The sequence below is a fragment of the Bubalus kerabau genome, chromosome 11 (genome assembly GCF_029407905.1).
Source record: "Bubalus kerabau isolate K-KA32 ecotype Philippines breed swamp buffalo chromosome 11, PCC_UOA_SB_1v2, whole genome shotgun sequence".
In the NCBI taxonomy this organism is placed as follows: domain Eukaryota; kingdom Metazoa; phylum Chordata; class Mammalia; order Artiodactyla; family Bovidae; genus Bubalus; species Bubalus kerabau.
Window position 1 is genome coordinate 92,782,057 of NC_073634.1, and position 23,332 is coordinate 92,805,388.

A 23,332-nucleotide genomic window follows, 5' to 3' on the forward strand; every position below is an offset into this window, starting at 1 on the left:
AGTTATTTCACAGAGAGGAGAAATGGAGAGTGAGCAATGTCGCTGGATGGAAATTCCTAGCTGTCCCAACTGGTTGTTTTCACTAGAATGAAACTGACACTTCTTGTTATTGTTCAGTCGCTAAGTCGTGTCCCACTCTTTGCGACCCCATGGACTGCAGCACGCCGGCTTCCCTATCCTTCACCATCTCCTGGAGTTTGTTCAAATTCATGTCCATTGAGTCAGAGATGCCATCCAACCATCCAACCTTTGTCACCCCCTTCTCCTCCTGCCCTCAATCTTTCCCAGCATCAGGGTCTTTTCCAATGAGCTGGCTCTTGGCATCAAGTGGCCAAAGTATTGGAGCTTCAGCTTTAACATCAGTCCTTCCAGTGAATATTCAGGACTGATTTCCTTTAGGATGGACTGGTTGGATCCCCTTGCTGTTCTTCTCCAACACCACAGTTCAAAAGCATCAATTCTTTAGCACTCAGCCATCTTTATGGTCCAACTTTCACATCTGTACATGACTACTGGAAAAACCATAGCTTTGACTATATGGACCTTTGTTGGTAAAGTGATGTCTCTGCTTTTTAATACACTGTCTAGGTTTCTCATAGCTTTCCTTTCAAGCAACAAGCATATTCTAATTTCATGGCTGCAGTCTCTGTGCACAGTGATTTTGGAGCCCAAGAAGATAAAATTCTGTCACTGTTTCCACCTTTCCCCCATTTATTTGCTGTGAAGTGATAGAACCAGATACCATGACCTTAGTTTTTTGAATGTTCAGTTTATAACCAGCTTTTTCACTCTCTTTTACCCTCTTCAAGAAGCTCTTTAGTTCCTCTTCACTTTCTGCCATTAAAGTAGTATCATCTGCCTATCTGAGGTTGTTGATATTTCTTCTAGCAATCTTGATCCCAGCCTGTGAGGTTATTTCACATGATGTAGTCTACATATAAGTTACTGAAATTTACAAAACTGCAAAAGTGTAAGAGATTGATACCTGTCTTGCTGATCGCTGATCTTGTTTGTCAACTTAAGTGTTAGTTGCTCAGTCGTGTCTAACTCTTTGTGACCCCACAGACTGTAGCCCACCAGACTCCTCTGTTCATGGGATTCTCCAGGCAAGAATACTGGACTGGGTAGCCATTCCCTTCTCCAAGGGATCTTCCCAACCCAGGGATCGAACCTGGATCTCCTGCATTACAGGTAGATTCTTTATCATCTGAGCCACCAGGGAAGCTCTCACAACTTAAGAGTTGAGAGTCATGTTTTATTCAGTGGGAATTATTAGGATTTTAAGCCAGAGAGACAGCATCTCACATGACCCTGAGAGAACTGCTCTGAGGAGGCAAGGGGAGGAGCCAGGTTACACAGAAATTTTGCAACAAAGGGCAGGTAGTCCAAACATCAAAAGATTATTGTTCATTAAAGAAAACCACACATCCCAAGTTAAGGATTTTAGTGTTTTTCTAATGCGGGACACACAGGTTCAATCCCTGGTTTGGGAAGATGCCCTGAAGGAAGAAATGGCAACGCACTCCAGTATTCTTACCTGAGAAATCCCATGGACAGAGATGCCTGGTAGCCTGCAGTTCATGGGGTCACAAACAGTCGGACACGACTGAGCACGCAGACACACAGGGCGCTCGTGCACGTCTGGGAGGATGCAAGAGTCTGGGCTCACAGCAATCATTCCTTTCATTTGCATCTCAGCTACTGGGGCCAGTATCCTGTGTTTTCACATTCTGGTTCCCCTGGGGAGCTCCCCGTGTGGAGTGGCTGCAATCCGACAGCTGTTAGATTGCACGTATTCTTCTCCTTCCTGAGTACCCTTAGGGTTCACCAGCTCACACTGGAGGGCTGCAATCGCTGATGACCATGGCATCCTTGTTTACTGATAAGGCAAGAAATATTCCATTTCTCACGTTCTAGAAAAGCCTCATCAGCCCCCTACCTGCCCGCTCCCCATGCCCTCACCTTCAGTCTACTCCTTAATCTGCCTTTGAACCCCCAGGACCAAAAAGGTTTTGCCAAATGAATGAATGAAATAAACACAAAGAATGAATGAATGGATGAGATTGTTTCTGGACCTGAATGTCTCTGAAGGGAACAGATGCCTACTAAGTTCAACAAACATTCACTGAGCACCTACTGTGTAGCAGGCACCACGTGCCAGGTGTTAGAGGGAATCAGAAATGAACAGGACAGGGCTGCGCTTTTCTGGCCCTCAGTTCAGTTCAGTTCAGTTCACTCAGTCGTGTCCGACTCTTTGCGACCCCATGGGCTGCAGCACGCCAGGCTTCTCTGTCCATCACCAACTTTCCGGAGCTTGCTTAAATTCATGTCCATCGAGTCAGTGATGCCATCTGGCCCTCACAGCACTGAAAACCACAAATACCCACGGAGGTTCGGGTGTGCTGGCACCACACTGGAGAGATACCAAGAACATTTAAGCCCCGTGCACAATAGCCTGGATGTCACCCCGTTTGGATTCCTGTCTTTCAAAGAAGATCAGGTAAGAGCAGCAAAGACAATTATTAGATGGCAGTCCAGCCACGTGGAATGCCAGGAGCTCGGTCCTGTCCTGTCCCACCCTCCCTGCTCCTGCGATCTCTCACTTCCTTGTCTTCTCTCACTCCCACCAGGAGCCACCCAGCCCAGAGCAATGAGACAGGAACAGAGGCAGCCACGCACTTTCAGAAAAGGTGGCTTCCATGATTAAAAAACAGACAAATGGATCCGACACCAACTGCCCCTCTCCAGCGACCTGAACATGGATGAGAGTGCAGCCTGGGGAGCTATCTGGCCCCAGGGCCTGGCACAGAACGGGGCTGCCTCAAGAAGACCCCAGTCCTCGGGGCAGCTGACCCAAGCCCAGCAACTGGCCCCTTCTGGGGCTTGTCACCAAACACAGGGAGTATTCTGTTGCTGGCCAAACACACAGTAACTTACAAGGACATACGCACATGTACTCCGTGGTACTGGGAGATGCGTGCTATGGGCTGAACCGTGTCTCCAAAATACATGCTGAACTCCGAGGCCCTGGCATCTGGGAATGTAACCTTACCTGGGTCTCAGAGGATGATCAGCAGTGGGGGGTCTCACCCCCAATGTGACTGGTGATGAAACACTTTTGCCTATCTTAGTCCATCCGGACTTCCCTAATAAAAAATCCCACAGATGGAGTGGCTTGTAAACACAGACACCCACCTCTCAGAGATCAGGAGCCTGGGCATCCAAGATCAAGGTGCCAGTGGATTCAATGTCTGGTGACAGCCACTTTCCAGCCCAAAACAGTTGTTCTGTCGCCGTGTCCTCCCACGGAGAAGGGGCTAGAGAGCTCCCTGAGGTCTATTTTATAAGGCCATTAACCCTGTCCGTGACTACTGGAAAACCCACAGCTTTGACTATACCCACCCTTGTCAGCAAAGCGATGTCTCTGCTTTTAATATGCTGTCTAGGTTGGTCATAGCTTTCCTTCCAAGGAGCAAGCATCTTTTAATTTCGTGGCTGCAGTCACTGTCCACAGTGATTTTGGAGACCAAGAAAATAAAATCTGTCACTGCTTCTTGCTTCCAGTTTTCTCCCTTCTATTTACTACGAAGTGATGGGTGCTAATAAGTTCCAGTCCTGTGCCATCTGATAGGAAGAGCCGACCCATTGGAAAAGATTCTGATGCTGGGAAAGATTAAGGGCCAAAAGGACAATGGGGTAGCAGAGGATGAGATGGTTAAACAGCATCACCGACTCGATGGACATGAATTTGAGCAAACTCCAGGAAATAGTGGAGGGCGGAGGAGCCTGGTGTGCTGCAGTCCATGGGGTCGCAAAAAGTCAGACATGACTTTGTGACTGAACAACAACCCTATTCGTGAAGTCCCCGTCCTCATCACCTCCCAAAGTCCCCACCTCCTAGCAACATCCCACTGGGGATTACGTTTCAACACACGAATTTGGGGATACACAAACCCTGGGTCTATAGCATCACTCCCTGCCTGGGGACAAGAGAGAAGTTAGGAAGGAAGCAGTGAGTGAGACTGAGAGTGTTAGAGGGAAAATAAACTTGGAAACAGAGGTAATTTCTTAGGGTCCCAGGAGCTGACGTAATAAAGATCCTATTTTTCTTCCTTCTAATACATCTGGCCCACCCATATCTGCCTCCCACAACCAGCCCATCTCAGTTCTCAAGGCCCCCAGCTAAGGCTCAGTGGAGACCTAAAGAAGAAAGAAGAGACTGAGCTCCCAGCAGGGATAGCCAGCTCTGTCTGGTTCGCAGCAGCCCTGGGACCGCCTCACCCTGCCAAGCGATTAGGAAGAAATACACAGTTCCCGCCAACAAATTTAAATTATCCCGAGGCGCCCAGCTCTGAAAGTCTGCAGGGAGCTCTTTTGTTCCATTTCCTAGGACTGTTCTGAGCAGTGTGTGTGGTACCAAGAAGCACTGTGTGGCAATCGGGGTGTCAGGAAAAATTAATTTATGGGACTGTTTGTTTCTTTCTGTTCTCAATGGCATAACAAACAGCTGCCCCCGGCCCCCCTGCCCAGGGTCTCTGCAGACTTTCAAAACTTGCCAGAGCAAAGCTGCTCCTGGAATACACAGCCTACCACCAGCTTCTGGATGCAAACTGGCCCAGTGCACAGAAGGAGAGGGGAAGACACCCAAGAAACAGACTCCCTGGGGACAGAGAACAGGATCACTGCCACGGGTCATATCACACACCCTGGATGCACCAACCCTCTGACCACTCCGCACATCCATGTGAAGCGAGGGTCCCCACCACGTTCGCTGCAAAACACTCTTTCCAGAAAATCTAACCACCTCTTTACCTAGAGCACCTCTCCCTCTTGTTAGAAAGATTCAGACTCATGAGGCCAATGGAAACACACCCCCAGCCCGGGCTCCCCGATATCCTCAAGAACACATCCTCTTTGCCCCATCCCACACCAGCACAGGGCGCCCCCTTCTCCAGTGACCCCTCTTCAAGGTCTACCCACCTTCACCCCACTTCCCAGCAGTCATTTCCTCACTGGAGTTCCCGTAACACCCACCTGGGTGGGCCCTGGGGGGGTCACCGTCCCCCCATCAAGTCTCCCTGGCTGGGCCCTGCACAACCCCTTCCCTGTCTCGACCTCCCTGCGCTACGGAGCTCAGGCCCCCTGGCCTCCTCCAACTGGTCCATGCAAGGCTTGCCACCTAACTCTGGAACTGGGGTGCCTGCCCCCACATCCAGGTGACTCGGGACTGTCCAGCCCGCCCCCCGACATCCCAGAAGGCCCACCCGTGGGCTGGGTCTTGTGGTGCACCCCTGCACCACAAGCCAACACCCCACCCACTTCGGCCCCACACAGTCCTGCGGTGTCCCGCTCTGTGGCTGGACCTCCCCAAAGACAGCGCGCGTCTCTATTTGTTCAGATCCTGCTGGAGACCAGAACACGAGCCCGATCCCATCTCCTCGTCAATAACCTACTCCACGTTCCCTTCTGGACCCGGTTTCTTTCCCATGGATTCAATCATGGAGCAAAAATGCATTTAGAGACATCATGACGGGCACTGAGGGAATGTTAAAATGAATAGGTCCCTACATTTATAGGGCTTGCAATTTAGTAAAGGAAGGATAAAGTTACAGAAAAATTAGATTAGAGAGCTTAAGTGCAATTGCAGGTTCTGAAAAAAAGTCACCATAGAAACACCTGGTAGAGAAGAGGCTCCCGGCTCACGGCAGAAGGAAGACAGATGCTCGGGCCGGAAAGGGAAGGGGCCTGACAGGGCTCCCGGGACTGCGTTCTTCCCTCTCTGCTCCACGCCTGCATTTCCTCCTCTGTCAGATGCCACTGCTGGAGGAGTCAGCCTCCACAGCCCCCACATCAGTGATTCCACAGCTTTAAGAAAAAGGCAATATGCCTGTGGAGTCTGGAAGGATCATTAGGAATTTGACACCTGGAGGCAGAGGGAGAATGTTTCAGGGTCTAAGTGTGGAGGCTGCGAAGAGATTAGCATGGAAAGACGGGCTGGAACCCAGGAGAAACTTATAGAGCCTCGCTCCAGAGGCACAGCTGTGACTTCATGAGCAGCGGTGTCTCAGCCAGAAAGTTGTCAACTTTCTGGGTCAGTGGTGAGCCTAAACGGGGGCAGGGAGTGGAGGAGAGACACCACAGAGAAGGAACAAAGGTTGTCCCAGGATGTGACACACGCCTGAATAATTCTGGCTTCGGGACACCCACTGAAGAGATGATTTACCTTCAGGTGGAAGAGGCCCCTAACACAGAGGTCTGCACACTTTCCACCCACGAGCTAGGGGAGCAAAGAGCCTCTTTGTCCTGCAGGCTACCCCTCCATGGACAAGCCTCACCAGGGAGGGGGGCCGCAGGGGCTGGCTGGCAGGGCTACTCTGGAATGATGGAGCAACTGCAGAGGAGCCAACCATAGAGGGTGGGTAGCAGGACACACATATCAGCTGCCACCGTCCAGGAACCACTTCCCAGATGCAAGAGACAGAGCATCACAGAACGGCTCCCTGCCTGCCTGTGAGGCTAGCAGGTCAGTGGGAATCCGAGAGGCAGTCTTTGCTGCTCCTTGGGTGCAGCTGGCACAGTCCCACCTCCCTCCAGATCACCTTTAGACGCTGGTACCCCAACATCAAACATGCCCCGTTTCAAAAGACTGCTTGAAAACTGACCCTCTGGAAACTAAAATATGTCCCAGATCAACCGCTATGGGGGAGGCGTTCCAAGGACAAATGTGAAGCCCTGTTTAACCAATAACCTAGCCTGAGAGACAGAGTCAGTATTTTGGTTTGGAATCCTCTGCCCCAGCAGGTCTGCCGTGTCCTGGCCTGCAGGGCAGAGCTGGCAGGAACAGGGGTGACCCCAGCTGCACCGGCATCCTTCAGAGGCCGCACTTCCAGCTCGGTGCTTGTCCACCAGGTCGGGCTGCCACCCCCTGGGGAATCACGGCAGCCTTGCTCAGGTGACCCTGCAGACAGAGCGAGCAGACCCTGGGCTGCGGCTGGGCTTCCTTTCATCTTCCTGGGACACCCTCTCCTCTACAAGCAAACTGGTGGGGTGGGGGGTGGGGGGTGGGAGAGAGACAAAAGAGGACAGAGGCACTAAAACCAAAGAACTCGCACTGGTGGGACCATCCAGAAGGTTCCAGAAGTGACAGCAATGCTGCTGCAGCTGGGGGGTCTTGCTTTGAACAGGATTCAGAGACAGGGTCACCCCCCAGCAGGACAAATCCAGCACAGCCCCACTACACCAGCCCGAAGTTCCCTGCACCCCCAGGCAGCTTCTTGCTGCTCTCGGGCCCAGCCTGTGACCCTGACCTCATCTGCCTGCCAACAGGGACTCGTTTTCAAGACCCAGCCTGCCTCACCAGCTCCAGCGGGCAAACTCCTCACCATGCCCCCCTGCACTGTGCGTACCGACCCCAGAGCCAGAACAATCTGTGACTGGCTGCTTCCCAATGCCCAGACTGTAGCCTCCTCAAGGACAGGGAATATACCCTTTTTCCAAGGGGCTCTGAGTTCCATGCTGGCTTTAGCACGTACCAAGTGGCTGGCCTTGGACTCCATAAGGGCTCCTTAAGCCTCTCCCCTCCCCTGTAGATCGGGTAAGGTAGTGGTGCCTGTCCTTTCTACGGGCCACCTGAGAATTGGGTCCACAGCACTCAGAGCACTTCCCATCGGCACCTGGTGATGGAAAGGCTAAATGAACATCCACTGCTTCCTGGTTTTCCAAAGTCAGACCCCAAGAGACTGCATATCACCTAGTTGGCACAGTTCATCACGCCATCCAGGAACTTATTTTTCTCCTAACACTGCATCCAGCTCATCAGTTTGCTCCTTAGAGAAAGCCCTGCTCTCTCTGTACCTACAGGCTAATCAGGAAACACCATCAGATCCAGGCTTTAAATTCCAGGAAAGAAAGAAGATACAGACTCTCATCATCAAGGAATGACCCTCTTCAAAGCCCCATCTCTCAACTTATCATCTCTGAGGAAAACCATTGTTCTGAAACTGATACATATATATAAATATTTATATATATATATATATTTTTTAATCTTGCAAAATTTCTTAAAAATGGTTGCATTGTAAAGACTGATGCTCCTGGAAGAGACCTTTAAAGCAGCACATTCTTACATCCAGATCTTGACGATCATTTAGACCAACATCTTAGTTCCACAGTGGGGGTAAACTGGGGCCACACAAGGTAGTTAAGACACCTGCTCAAGGTCACAGAGCTGGGTTAGAAAGTTGTACAAGCTCTGTCCTTCAGCCGAACTCCCCAGCAGGTATATGAACAGTTGCTTCCATTTAATTTCTTCATCTAATTAAGAAAAGGTATCCATGTGTGTCAGTGATGCAGAAACAAAGGAGAGAGGAGACTGCTTCCAGAAATGATGACCTCGGATGACTTTTTCATCTCAAAGAAAGGAACCTTCAACTCAGTCCTTGGACCTTGAAGGTAGGAAACTCCCCCAAGTGAGTGTGGACAGGGTCCATGTTCCGTTGAAGTATTCCATTCTATTCACAGCCTCTTGGCTGCCCCTGACTATCCACACCCCAAGGACCCAGGGCAGGTCCTCACTTGACCAGATCCCCTGGAAGAATCACCTGGAGTGGCTCCAGACCAGCAGACCCCAAGGGCAGCGGACATGTTTCCATCTTCCCAGTTTAAGCATGGAGCCAGAGAAAGAACAGCAGACCATCAGGAGGGCTGGTGCTGGGCCCAAGCTGGCCACGGCTCTCTTTGTGGCCGCGCCCCTGACCTCCCCCTCCAGTCCGCAGTGTCCTCAGTCACAATGGGCGGCTGGGCTGGGGATCTGTGATGACCAGTGAGCTGTGATGCTCACTCTCCGTGTGGACAGACTTTCCCTGTTTCCACACCAGAGAGAGAGAGGCTCCTAAGAGGGAGGTGAAATTTGCACAAAAGAAGGCAGTGGGGCCAAACCATGAACCACAGTGGAAAACACAGGCGACGTGGCTCCCGGCGTCTGGCCGAATGGCACGTTCACCCCGCTGAATGCCAGCAGCGTCCACTGAAGTGTGGGAGGTCCCTTCCGAGTCCCAAACCACATGGAGTCCACAGGCCAAGCCCTGTACTTGGGCAAGGATCTGGGTGCGATGAGCACACTTGATTAAAGCCAGGGCGCTGGACAAGCTTATAAAGCACAGGAGTTTGAAAGTGCTCGTGCAGGTCTCAACACCCCCATCTTTCAGGCCCCTGGGAGCCCACACCATCACCCACTGGCCACAGCTCTACCCCCAGCATCTGACTGGTTCATCTGTTTCCCTTCCAAGGATCCTGACATTTGAACCTGAGCTTCGTTTTACACAAACTTCCGAACTCCAATGGTGCTGGATCTGGAAAACTCGCCTCCCATTAAAATTAGGTTGTTTGCATCTTGCTTTTTCCTGAGGTTCTCAAGCCCTGCCTGACCTTTGATGAGAAGTACCAGGGGGACTACAAGCCACACCTTCCACAACAGACAGCACGGTGCGCTCCCCACCCCTCACAGCCGCCTTCCCCACTCTCAGTGGGGGCCCAGCCCACTCTCTGAACCATCCAGAATCATCTATGGCTCCCAATGCCACAGGATCAAGGCCATAAGTTGGCCTGGAATTCAACATTTCACCATCTACCCCCATCTGACCACACTAGGCATAATTCCTTTGCACTCTCTAGAAAATAATAAAAGTAAGATTTGAAAAGGCACTAGAAACCCTTAGAAGACTAGGAAAGGGGGATCTTGGTTCCCTCTCCTGAGAACCTGCTCTCAGCACCATCCCAGAGGGACCACATCCAAGGAGCACACGGGCTGCACGTCCGAGGGTAAGGTCAAGGGGCACACCTGTGTCCCTTCTCCCTTCCTCCTCTGGCCAGTTCCCTCTGGCCACCCAGAACCTGTCCCACCTCCAAGCTCTGACTCAATTCCGTCTTCACCAGCAGTCCAGACCCTCCTTCCCCGGCCTCTCCCTCCTGGGAAGTCCCAGGGTTCTCAGGCAGGCGGTCCTCACCTTGCTCTCTGGATCTCACACTTTCTTTATCCACAGGGCTAATCTGCCCTGCCCCTGGCCAGATTGCCTGGAATGCGTCCTTATCAGATCCCCAGGCCCTACTCCTGGGAAAGGGCTTCCTTCTCACCATCAAAGCAAGAATTGAGTCTGTTTCCAGTTCGGAGACCAGATCCCCCTCACCTCACGGAGGGCAGGACCCCCTGGGGATAGTCCCCTGGGTTCCCTCACCCAGCCTTAAGGCCTGGCAGGAGGCCAGCACAGGCTATTTGTTGACTGGGCTTTTTATGATGATTGTGCCTGTTCGCTGGGAAGAGGGTAGGGAGAGAGAACTTTTGGAGCTGGACATCTACGAGATGATGAGGGCGCAGTGAGTAACCCCTTCCTCCTCGGGACCTGATCGTCCAGATTCGCAGGAGGCCCAGAGCTGGGTGCCCAGGACAGTGCAGGGGAGCTGGGGAGCCCGCTGGAGGGTAGGATGGGGGGTGGGGGGTGGCAGACAACTTTCTGCACGCCCCTGGGGAGGGGAAGGCTTGGAGGGACCCGGGCGGCCGCGGTCCTGGGAGCCGGGATGTGCACCCGGGAGGACGCGGCACCGGCCCACCGCGGCCGGGCTGACCTGTCCGCCTCCTGCCCGGGCCCCGTCGGATCGCCCCGGCCAGACCCCATACGCCGCCCCCGCCGCCCCGGGGACCCGCCGGAGCGCCGGGACGCGGCGGCACCCGGGCCAAGGGCAGGGCCGGGGAGGCGCCCCTGGCGGGAATGGATTGGCCGTCGCCGCCGCCGGATCCGCTCGGCACGGCCACCTCCCCCGGGGCCCTCGGCCGCGCCCGCCCCGGCGAGGCCGACACAAAGGGGCCGCGCGTCACCCACCTGATCCCGCGCGTCCGGGGCCCAGGGGGTGGGGGCCGCCGCTCCTGCTCGGCCGCGGGCGGGGCTCCTAGCGCCGAGGTCCGCGGTCCGAGGCCGGCTGTCCGCGCCGCCCCGCGCGGAGCCGCCCTTTATTCCCGCCCGCCCTCCAGCCGGGGCGCGCGGCCCGCGGGGGGAGACTGGGCGGCGGCGCCGCGCGGCACAAAGACGCGGGGCGCACGGGCTCGGCCCCCGCCCCGCCCGGCGCGCAGCGCCCCCTGCCGCCCGCGCGAGGCCCGCGAGGACCCAGACTCCCCAGGACCGCCCGGACCCCAAGCTGCCCGGAGGAACGCCGCGGCCTCGGTTAGGTGGCAGCCAGAAGACGAGGGCCCTGGTGTCGACGCTCGGAGGCACAAAGATCCGCAAGCTGGGAGAGGAATGGGGGACCCAAAACAGTCTTAGCGCGGCGATAGAAAGAGAACCGGGCCGGGCTGCTTCGGACCAGATCCGGGCTCCCGGAACCTGGGCTCCATGCCCTGGCGCGTGGGGACCGTGCGTAAAGGCTGTGGGCCTTTCTAAGCTAGCATCTCATCAACGCGCCAAAGGTCTTTGCCTACCCGTACCTGACCTGCTGGACGGATGGAGCCCCGGGCTCGTCTGGTCCTTCGGCTCTGTGGATTCCCGAGTTCCAGTTCTGGGCTGTTGACTTCCTCTGCCTTACGGTTTCGAGCTTGTTAGAGCCAAAGGTATTTGAAGGTAGAATTTTCCTGTAAGATTTCTCCTTGCCACTCCCCCTAATAACTAGAAGTTACACAGGCATTTAATTCTGTCTCCAGCATGCGTACCTGAACAAAACCTACTGATGGGTATGAAAGAATGCCCCCTTCAATACATAGATTCTTCTCTATGGTGGGAAAACCCACCCTCACCGCTTTTGTCCTTAACACCACACCCTCCAGTGTTGACTCTGCAGTCTAGTACCATCACCTAATGGGCCCAGTGACCTTAACTGAGCAAGTTAGTTAACTTCTATGTGTTTTGATTTTCTTATCTGAAAACTACCAATGGTCATAGAGGTCATAGAAATCTTGGCAGGGATTAAATAAGGAAAATAAGCAAAGAGCAATCTCAACATAACTGGAAAATTGTAAGGATTCCATAATCCTTAGCTGTACTTTGTCTCATTTCCCCCCAAACTACAATATTCTTAGCTATCGTGGCACTGCATAATTTATCTTCCCCTACTACATACACATCTTTAAAAATAATAATAATAATAAATCTGTCTCATCTACACTGAGAAGTTATTCTGGTAACTTCTTAAATATGAATTCCTCCCCAAATATGAATGAGCGCTTCTGATGTCTCTGTCAAATTCTTTGTATAAATGTCATCATTCAAGAAAGAAGGCACAATGACACTTGGTTACCCCAGCCTCTCACCAGAAGATGAAAATGGTTCTGCATAAAGGCCTGAGCTTCACGGAAAATATATTCGGCCCTTCTGTACAGGGGTTGTGGAGCCAGGAAAGCACTGTGAGATACTGCTTATGAATGAAGGGATGGATGGATGAGAGCAAGTATCCGGGGAAGTGAAGAATGTGTCCACACGGATGCAGATGCTTCTGTAGATTACCAGGGGCGTGGGAATCAAGCCTGGGGGAGGGGGAAGGGGGGAGGTTGGCAAGGAGAGGGTTGATGGACAAAACCAACCTCTTATCCAATTGTGTCATTGAGCCTTTGTGTCTCTTCCAAGTGCTTAAGCAGTGATGTGACTGTGTGAGGTCATTCCCATGTTTGTTTGTCTTTGTTAACCTGCTTGTTGTTGGGGAGACGGGGAAAGACGACATCATCATTGATAATATAGTTTGCAGCAGGCCATGCCCTGAATTTCATAAGTCTCAAGACTTTTCTCTATGAAGTCTTCCTAACCCATCACTGCTCCCCATCTCCAGATGTCTGGAGTTGTGTAATAGTTCATTTGTTTCCATGGCATCTGTTAGACTTCATGTTTTGGATATTTACTGTCTGATTATTAGGTCATAAGAGTCTGTAGATGAGAAATGAAGTAAATTTTCTATTGAGTTTCCCAAAGGGCCTTGGGCATAGTAAGTGCTCAGTAAATGTAGATGAGTCCTCTGCCCTGAGCTGTGTCCTTCCTAGTTCTCTCCAATGAGCTGCCTGTATCTCTCAAGGTCACATCCACCCATCACTGATTGATTTTCAGTCCATTCCTCTCATGGCTGTCAACCATCTCACCCAGAGGTGTGTTGTGTCAAGCTCATTTTTAAAAATACCCACTGTTGCTAAGCGCTTGTGCCTGTAGGCAACATGACTCATCGTTCTGAAGAAGCCCCTTGTTGATTATTTACTGAGGGCAAGGTTTTGTGCTAGGTTGTTGCCAGGGAGTCAATGCCCCAGCAAATGGTCCAGAGGCTGGAGAAATGGAAGTCCATCAGGAAGTTCCTTCTCTAGCTACAAAACTGAGTGAAGATCAAGATTCATTTGGTGGCTTAAGTTTAAACCTTTTCAGGCAGTGGAGTTTGCATGGGTTCATAATCACACATTCTGAAAGTCCAGAACATTCACATTTCTTTAATTTTTAAAATTGCCTTAAATTCAGTTCCTTATTTCTGGAGAGAAGCAGGCAATTAAATGTCAACTATTGCTCTGATTGTCTCTCCCTGGAGGCCCACAGGTCCCTGGGGGTTTTACGGTCCTGGGATCCAGGGTGTAACCCTTCATGCTCAGCCCATCTCCCTGTATATCTAGCAGGCTCCTTCCCTGAGTCCTGGGTCCCTTCCAAGCAGGCTACGCTCAGTTTCTCTTTCAGGGGCCCAGCTTCCCAGGTGGGCTAGAAAGCTGCAAGTTTCCTCACCTCTCAGGGCGATGCAAAGTCTCTGCTGCTCTCAGGGACTCTTGGGAAAGCTTTTCTTGTCCAACCCCTGCCTCCATTCCCACAAACACCTCCCCTCTTTCTTCCCCAGCCTTGTTGTTCAGTCGGTAAGTCGAGTCTGACTCTTTGCGATTCTGTGGACTGCAGCATGCCAGGTTTCCCTGTCCTTCACTATCTCCCGAAGTCTGCTGTAACATATCCATTGAGTCGGTGATACCATCCAACAATCTCATCCTCCACTGCCCCCTTCTCCTGCCCTCAGCCTTTCATAGGACTTCGCTGGTGGGCTCAGATGGTAAAGAATCTGCCCACAATTCTTAAGGAAGAAAAAATAAAATTTAGGAAAGATAACACATGGAAAGGGGGAGATTCATCCTTATAATCACGTAGAAAGAGCGCTGCTAGGGGTGAATTGGGCTTCCCTCATGGCTCATTTAGTAAAGGATCCACCTGCAGTGCATGAGACCCTGGTTCAATTCCTAGGTTGGGAAGATCCCCTGGAGAAGGGATAGGCTACCCACTCTAGTATTCTTGGGCTTCCCTGGTGGCTCAGGTGGTAAAGAATCTGCCTGCAACGCAGGAGACCTGGGTTCAATCCCTGTGTTGGGAAGATCCCCTGGAGAAGGGAAAGGCTATCCACTCCAGTATTCTGGCCTGGAGAATTCCATGGACTGTATAGTCCATGGGGTTGCAAAGAGTCGGACACGACTGAGCGACTTTCACTTTCAGGGGTGAATTGTGTCTCCAGATTCACAGGTTAAAGTGTTAGCCTACCCCACCTCCTGACATGAACTCGTATGGAAATAGGGTCCTCACAGATGGAATTAGTTCAGATGAGGACATTCTGACTCAGTGAAGACATAGACTCAACGAACATCAGTTTGAGAAACTCCGGGAGTTGGTGATGGACAGGGAGGCCTGGCTTGCTGCAGTCCATGGGGTTGCAAAGAGTCGGACATGACCGAGCAACTGACCTGAACTCAACTAAGGACATACTGGAGAAGAGTGGGCCCTAATCCACTATAAGGGGTGTCTTCATACAAAGGGTAAATTTCAAGGGACTTCCCTGGGGGTCCAGTGGCTAAGACTCCATGCTCCCAATGCAGGGAGCCTGGGTTCCACCTCTGGTCAGAGAACTAGGCGCCACAAGCCACAACTAAGAGTTTTCATAAAAAAAAAAATAAATAAGAGTTTTCATGCCACAACTCATCCTGAGTTCTGCAACTAAGAACTGGCATAGCTGAATAAATAAATAGAAACAAATATTAAAAAAACAAAGGGTAAATTTCAAAACAGATACATAAAGGGGGCACTCTGGGAACATGTAGGGATGGAGATAAATTAAGCATCACCGAAGATTCCACCTGACCCCTGGAAGCTAGGAGAAGACCTGGAACAGCTTTAAGGTTCCTCTCAGCCCTCAGGAGGAACAAACCTTGCTGGCCCCCTAATCTCAGACTTCTAGCCTCCATAACTGTGAGACAGAAAACTTCCATCGTTTAAGCCACTGGGCCAATAGTATTTTGTTTCAGCACCCCCCAGCTCACTAAACAAACAGCTAGACAGTGCCCATGTGTGACTACAGTTTAGAGAATAATTTCATAACAAAAATAAAAATATCATCAAAGGTCGTAGCTGCTGCTGCTAAGTCACGTCAGCCGTGTCCGACTCTGTACAACCCCGTAGACAGCAACCCAACAGGCTGCTCTGTCCCTGGGATTCTCCAGGCAAGAGTACTGGAGTGGGTTGCCATTGCCTTCTTCAAAGTTCGTAGAGTATGTGCTCATAAGATTTCCATGCTAGTAAAAGAGCAAAAATATTTTCCAGACACCTCTCAGGAAATAGAGACATTTTCTCTCTTATTCACCACTAAGCCCAGCACAGTAAGAACAGGTTCTGGGCACTTAATACATATTTGTTGAATAAAATAGGTGTATCTTGTCTTCTAGTGTTCTCTGCTAACTTGTCCTTCTACGTGGCTTAGATGCAAAGGCCACGGATGCTACATAAACATTTAGACCAGAGAGAAAGTTTCATCTCATCTTTTCATGTCACACATAGAAACACTGAGGTTGAAAGTGGTCCTTGAAGTTCCCAAGTTTACTGCCAACTGGAGAAGGCAATGGCACCCCACTCCAGTACTCTCGCCTGGAAAATCCCATGGACGGAGGAGCCTGGTGGGCTGCAGTCCATGGGGTCGCTAAGAGTCGGACACGACTGAGCGACTTTACTTTCACTTTTCACTTTCATGCACTGGAGAAGGAAATGGCAACCCACTCCAGTATTCTTGCCTGGAGAATCCCAGGGACGAGGGGGCCTGGTGGGCTGCCATCTATGGGGTCGCACAGAGTCGGACACGACTGAAGCGACTTAGCATAGCATAGTGACATACACGGTGCTGTTACTTGCTGTTACTCAAGGTTCGTGGCCAATTCAGTTTTACTATATTGCTTTTCTGGAATAATCAATAGGATATGACCCTTGTGGCTTGACAGAATTTTAAAAGGTTTTCCCAACTCTCAAGGAGTGATTAAGTTATATTCAACATTAGATGAACTTAACTATGGGCAGAAAGTTGATGCTCACTGAACATCCATGTGCTATTGCACAGGTCCCAGCCCCTTGCACTTAGGAAGGGGTGTGTGACTCGTTTCGTTCACTAGACAATCAGCAAGACTGTCACTTCTGGGCTGAGACAGAGAGAGGAATTTCAAGACCTCTAACTGGCCTGGCCGGTCCCCATTACAGTAACCACACAGCCACCCACTGCTATGGTTGGACTCCACAGCAAGGTCAGCATGAGTCCTTGGATTGTCTCCTGTCAGGACAATTCCCAGGAGACATACACGCCTGTGTTGAGCTATGGGAGTCTAATCTATACTTACTCACGCATTTGCTCCATACTGCTTTTGTTGTTGTTGTTTAGTCACTAGTGACGTGTAGTGAAAGTCACTCAGTTGTGTCCGACTCTTGCAACCCCATGGACTATAGCCCGCCAGGCTCCTCTGTCCATTGGATTCCCCAGGCAAGAATGGGAGTTCTTGAGTGGGTTGCCATTTCCTTCTCCAGGGGATCTTCCCGACCCAGGAATCAAACCCAAGTCTCCTGCATTGCAGGCAGGTTCTTTACCAACTCAGCTATGAGGGAAGCCCTAAGTTATGTCCAACTCTTTACGACCCTATGGACTGTAGCCCACCAGGCTCCTCTGTCCATGGGATTCTCCAGGCAAGAATACTGAAGTGGGTTGCTGTTTCCTCCTCCAGGGGATCTTCCCGACCCAGGGATCGAACCTGTGTCTTGCATTGGCAGGCAGCTTCTGTACCCACTGAGCTGTCGAGTCACAGTCACTCTCCTGGGTCTTAGGGAAAGTCAAAGTGCAGTGTCAGGGAAGGAAAGTAAGTCATCAAGTCTTAGATGAACCTCCGTTTGAAGCAGATGGCCAGCTGTCAGAGAACATGAAAACCTGAAAGGAACTGAGGATCAGAGAGGCAGAAGGCAACATCAGGAGGAGCTCCTTTATCTGGGGTGTGACCATGTGCTGTAACGTCTTTTCTTTGTTGTGAAAGTCACTCAGTTGTGTCCACATGTCCATTCTGTTTGTGACCCCATGGACTATACAGTCCATGGAATTCTCCAGGCCAGAATACTGGAGTGGGTAGCCTTTCCCTTCTCCAGGGGATCTTCCCAACCCAGGGATTGAACCCAGGTCTCCCGCATGGCAGGCAGATTCTTTGCCAGCTGAACCACCAGGAAAGCCATCTGTAAAGTCTTACAGGTCATTAAAATATAGGCTGAGGGTGCACGGAATGGCTGCTCTGTCCTCTGCAGAGGGCTTGGGTGAGGTTCGGCAGGTTGATACTGTGGTGTGTTGACCAGACCTGCCTACGGAACCAGAGCGCTCACCCCGGGCTGCTGGCATGCCAGGTATCAACGGTTCACTTCCTGGGAATCATCTTTTGCCAGAGGAGGCTACCTCAGCCAGATTTCTGGAGGCAGTGCTTCTGATCATTGGTCCACTGGGAATTAAAGGCCTGCCCAGCTGCCTTCACTCCAGACAGTCCTGAAGAGTCCCAGCGGCTGCAGTTCTCTTCAGCCTCATCCCAGGCCCTCTACTCCCCACTCTCCCTGGGAGCCCCTTGGAGAGCATCCTGCCAGCAAACACCAGGTGTCAGATCTGCTTCCCTGGGGGGCTGACCCCTGGACACAGGGCCGTGCGGGAGGAGCCCAGCACAGCCACACAGACAGAGCCAGGGGTCATCAGGAGGTTCATCTGGTTTGGTGAGGACTGGAAATGAGGGTGGGGGTGAGTCCCAGGACCCAGGATCCACCGGGCCTTGGGTACCACCTGTGGATGGACAGTTCTGGGGAACCTGAGAGTAAGAATAGAACTGGTAGGAGGTGGGAAGGCCCCTATGGTGGAGGGTGATTGCCAGGGCACCCAGCCATGTGACTGGAGCGTTAGAACTTTCAGTTCCAACCTCAGACCTCCAGAAGGGGGAGTGCAATCACCAGTGACCAGTGATGTCAGTGGTGAGAGACCTTGGGAGACTTTTGTTTGTTTGCTTCTAAGAACCATTTGATTTCTTTGTGCGTGCATGCTCAGTCGCTCAGTCGTGCCTGACTCTTTGTGACCCCATGGACTCTTTGTAGCCCACCAGGCTCTTCTGTCCATGGGATTCTCCAGGCAAGGATATTGGAGTGGGTTGTCTTGCCCTCCTCTCCAGGGGATCTTCCCGACCCAGGATCAAACCCATGTTTCCTGCATTGGCAGGTGGGTTATTTACCACTGTGCATCCTGAAAAGCCCTGACCTCCTCGTATTTAACTCTTACTCGGCTATGATTTTTAAAGCTACTTTATTTTAAGGAGCTTATTCAATCCCGTGAAGTGCTCTATCCCTGGACAGTCTGGGGTCCTCTTCTAATATTTTGGAACTCGGTTCCCGGCTGTTGCTTTGGTGTCTCCTCCATGACTCCGTCTGGATCAGGGTGGGTGCCTGACCTGAGCTCTCAAACTCCCCTCACTCTCTGTGTCTGTGGCCCTGGCACCAGGACTGATCGCCGAGTTAGGATGGAAGAACTCAGCTTCCTCTTCCCACCTCTGCCCTCTGCATGTGTATGAAGATCTGTATCAATTCTCTCACTCCCCTTTTCCTTCCTCTCCCATGTCATATGTGTTGATGAATGTTAGATATCAGGCTGTATTTCTGAGAATATTGTGTTATCACAGGATCTCGGGGTAAGGCCTCATCTCATTTCCCCAAAAGAAGACACACAATCACAACATCTTATCAAGAGAAGGTGCCCCAGACTCCAGCAAACAAGCACACACCAACCGAGCAAAACCCAAAGATGCAGAGTCGGGGTCTCCTGGGAGTGGAGAGGCGTGGGGAGCGGCCCCTCTCAGAGCCTGGAGCCCTGGGCACCCTCCCCAGTGTTACTGACTGGCAGTCTCTCTGCCATGTGAGGGCAGGCCAGCAGGAACTCATTACCTGGAGCCGGCTCAGCTGTCACCTTGATCTTGGGCTTCCAGCCTTCAGAAATGAATGCCTGTTGTTTGCAGGGCCCCCAGTCAGTGGTGAATTAATAAGGCCACCAGAGCTGACATGCCACAGGTCAGGGCGGTACAGACAAGACTGCAGTCAAGTGACATCTGAGTTATACTGGAAGGAGCGACAAGGTATATTTTTTACCTTGTAAAAATACACAGCTCCCCCTTCACACACACACATACACACACACACACACACATGTCTTGTAACATCTTATGGGAAGGAGTCCTAGCAAAGTTCACTACAAAGCAAACCCCAAGAAAGAACTGACTAGTATAGGCCAGTCTACTCAGACACAGAACAAATGGGGATTCAAGGTGAGATATTATGCTATATCAATTCAGTTCAATCTTTCAGTCATGTCTGACTCTATGAAACCCCATGGACTGCAGCATGCCAGGCCTCCCTGTCCATCACCAACTCCTGGAGCTTGCTCAAACTCATGTCCATCAAGTCAGTGATGCCATCCAACCATCTCATCCTCTGTCATCCCCGTCTCCTCCTGCCTTCAATCTTTCCCAGCATCAGAGTCTTTTCTAATGAGTCAGCTCTTCACATCAGATGGCCAAAGTATTGGAGCTTCAGCTTCAGCATCAGTCCTTCCAATGAATATTCAGGACTGATTTCCTTTAGGATGGACTGGTTGGATCTCCTTGCTGTCCAAGGGACTCTCAAAGAGTCTTCTCCAACACCACAGTTCAAAAGCATCAATTCTTTGGCACTCTTATAAGAAATGAATATTTGGTCTTCACCCTCATTCCTAGTGCAGAGCTCCTAAAACCCATGGAATTTCCTAAGTGATGATGGTACTGACCTGGGTTCCAAGATTCTAGTCAATAAAAATTGCTGAGAGGCCAGATGAGGAATTCAGGTGGAGCTTTAGGGGGACTCATGCTGCAGCAGGATGGAGTAAAGACAAGTAACAAGTTCCCTCGTTCACTCCCCAAAGGGGGTGAGCTGGTCCCTTAAATAGGATGAGGATGGGGGCAGACAGGTGGGTCAGGAAGGAGGGGGTGGCTTGGATGGGCAGTGCACCCCCTGGGGGTGCTGCCTGCAGGGGTCACGCACAGGACACTCCTTGTTTTCTCCCAGCTACGGAAGTAGCAGCTGGATTTTGGCCTTTGTGTATTGTGTCCGTCGTTTGCCCCACTTGTGCAAGTCACAGTTGCTTTTAGCCCCTTCTAGTTTCTTCACATCCTGTTGCCCTAGGAGACATTGGTCCAAGTGCAAGCTCTCCAGGAGGGGGACAAAGGGTTCCTGGTCCCAGGTCCCAGCCTCTCTCAATGACATGAATACAGAGGTCTTTTACTATGATACAAAGCAGACTTTGGGCAGGCCCTAGGCCACCTATGGTGGAGGGTGATTGCCAGGGCACCCAGTCATGTGATTGAAGCATTAGAACTTTCAGTCCCAAACTCAGACCTCCAGAAGGGGGAGTGCAATCACCAGTGACCAGTGATGTCATGCTACAGAATGAGTCCTCCATAAAACCCAAAGGGACCAGGTTCAAAGAGCCTCTGGGTTGGTGAACAGGTGCAGATTCAGAGTGACTGGTGCCCCTCCAGAGGGCATGCATGCTTTGTACCCTTCCCCCACACCTCGCCCTCTGCAATTCTTTCTTCCAGCGGCTATTCCTAAACTGCATCCTTTCATAATAAACTGGTAACCTAGTAAGTACGGTGTTTCTTTGAGTTCTGTGAGCTCATCTATCAGATTAGTCCAACCCTAGGAGGGAGTTCTTGGGCCCTTCGACATAGCTGGTCAGTCAGTGAGAAGCACAGGTGATAACCTGCAGTTGTGATGGGCATCTGTATTGGGGGTGGGGGAGTAAGGTGCCCTCTGGTGGGACTGAGCCCCTATCCCATAGGATCTGATGCTGGGTGTGTGCTGTGCTATCGTATCCGACTCTTCACTACCCCATGGACTGTAGCCCTCCAGGCTCCTCTGTCCGTTGGATTCTCCAGGCAGAAATACTGGAGTGGGTTGCAATGCCTTCCTCCAGGGGATCTTCCCAACCCAGGGATTGAACCTGAGTCTCTTATGTCTCTTGTATTGGCAGGCGAGTTCTTTACCACTAGTACCACCTGGGTCTGATGCTACCTCTAGGTAAAGAGTGTCAGAATTGAGCTGAAGCAGGAGGGCTGCCGTCTATGGGGTCACACAGAGTCGGACACGACTGAAGCGATTTAGCAGCAGCAGCAGCAGCAGCAGCAGGACATCACGCTGATATGGGAAAATTGCTTGCTGGGGTGGAAAAAACTCACACATGGGAATTGAGGGTAGAATCAGACAAGGACAAGCCAAGATGGCCCGGATTAAGATAATAAATCACTTTTGTTCATTTCCCCAGATCCTCCAGGAATGAGTTTCCCCAGAGAAGTTTTGTTTTTATTATTATATGTATATTTTCTAGATAAAGTGAATTCCCAGAACACGGGTTGCACTCATGTTCATAATCAAATTTGTAAACAATTCAAAACCCAAATCTGGTGGGTTTTTTTTTTTTTTTTTTTCAAATTAACTGAGGTTTTTAGGATACCTTTGAATCTCTTCTCATCTTTTCATGTGAATTGTAAAGAACTGGCTGTTCTCATTAAAGTATAAGAATGCCCGTTGGTTTTAAAATCCTTCAGAAGCTATGTGGAAAATAAAATTGAGTAAGAACTCAATTCTATTAAAAATATGCACTCCTGGAAATATGCATGAAATGAACTAGCAGTTGCCTCTGGGCCACTGTAATTATGGGTAATTTTTATTTTCTTCATTTTGTTGTGTTCTGTTTCTCAAATATTCTCCAAATGCTTATTTGTCTTAGAATCATGGGGGGAGCATGTGGTTAAAAAGCCCTTCTCATCTTTCAAACCCAGCTTAGTGGCATCTGAGTTGAACTTGCTATGTGGGCTTTCTGTGGAATTTCCCATTCTTTGCCACTGACTAGAACAGCAGACGCCAGCAGAGACTTGACGCTGGGTTGTGCACCCCGGACATGGCTGCCGGCCACAAGGCTGGACGACCTGGGCTGCCTTCTGAGTCCCCTTCACTGTCCTCAAGCCCCTGGATCTGATCCCTGTCCTGGGGGCTAGAGCCCAGGGTTGGCCTGACTAGTCCAGGGTGGGCAAAAATAATGAGGCCATATCCTTCCTGAAGAAGTGAGTAAAGTGAAAGTAAAGTCATTCAGTCATGTCCAACTCTTTGCAACCCCATGGACTATAGCCTACAAGGCTCCTCTGTCCATGGAATTTTCCAGGCAAGAGTACTGGAGTGAGTTGCCATTTCCTTCTCCAGGGGATCTTCCCCACCCAGGGATTGAACCCAGGTCTCCCACATTGCAAGAAGACACCTTTACCATCTGAGCCACCAGGGAAGCTCAAGAAGTGAGTACTTACAACTGAAGATTAAATGCAATGAAATGTCTGAGAAAATGCCCCATGTCCAAGAAGGGCCAGTCCAAGTCTGGAGGGTGTGGGATGGGCACTGGAGCTGGGGTTGTAGAACTCTTGACTCCAAGAGCTGGGAAGACACGGGAGGGGGAAATCAGGCTGGGGAAGGAACAAAGGCAGGCCTGGCCTGAGGCATCTGAGGGGCAGGGACTGAATGGGCAGCTCAGAACGGGGTGCTCTGAACGGTTCCGCGCCACCTGGGACTCTGGGTGCCAGGCTCCCGCTCTGCAGACTGCAGACCCTGTGATATTCAGAACAGCGGAACAGCGGCTCTGCAACCACGCAAATCCTGGGCTGCTGCTATTCCTGCTGCCTGTCTACAGGAATTCATTCCTTCCAAAGGGATCAAATTCAGGACACCAGGCCCCCCAGATGCTGGCTTTCATTTAAAACAAGAGGAGTACATTCCCCAGTGGCTCTTTTCTGCTCCATCTTGTTGCCAGTGGGGCTGTCTGAAATGTGCTCATTAATTGTTGGTAAGTTTGTTGATTTTTAAAGCGTACTTGCCTTAGCAATGGTGGTTTGTAAAAGCCTGCAATTACTTAAACACACACCAAGGAGAGACTTCATTAAGTTGACCCACTGAGAATGAAGGTA

At 51.1% G+C, this 23,332-nt stretch overlaps 1 protein-coding gene across 3 annotated transcripts in view; it reads right to left on the reverse strand.

The window, feature by feature from the left end:
* The window catches only part of RNF144A (ring finger protein 144A), a 132,341-nt gene extending 120,765 nt beyond the window's left edge, over window positions 1-11,576 (reverse strand). Inside the window, exon 1 of one of the 3 annotated variants that reach the window (XM_055541017.1) lies at window positions 11,474-11,576. The gene's annotated coding sequence lies outside the window, so the exon portion shown is untranslated. Of the gene's footprint in view, window positions 1-10,874; window positions 11,086-11,473 lie in introns of those variants that run through there. The other 2 variants (XM_055541018.1, XM_055541016.1) reach the window with 2 other exon arrangements.
* Between the last annotated feature and the right edge of the window lie 11,756 nt (window positions 11,577-23,332).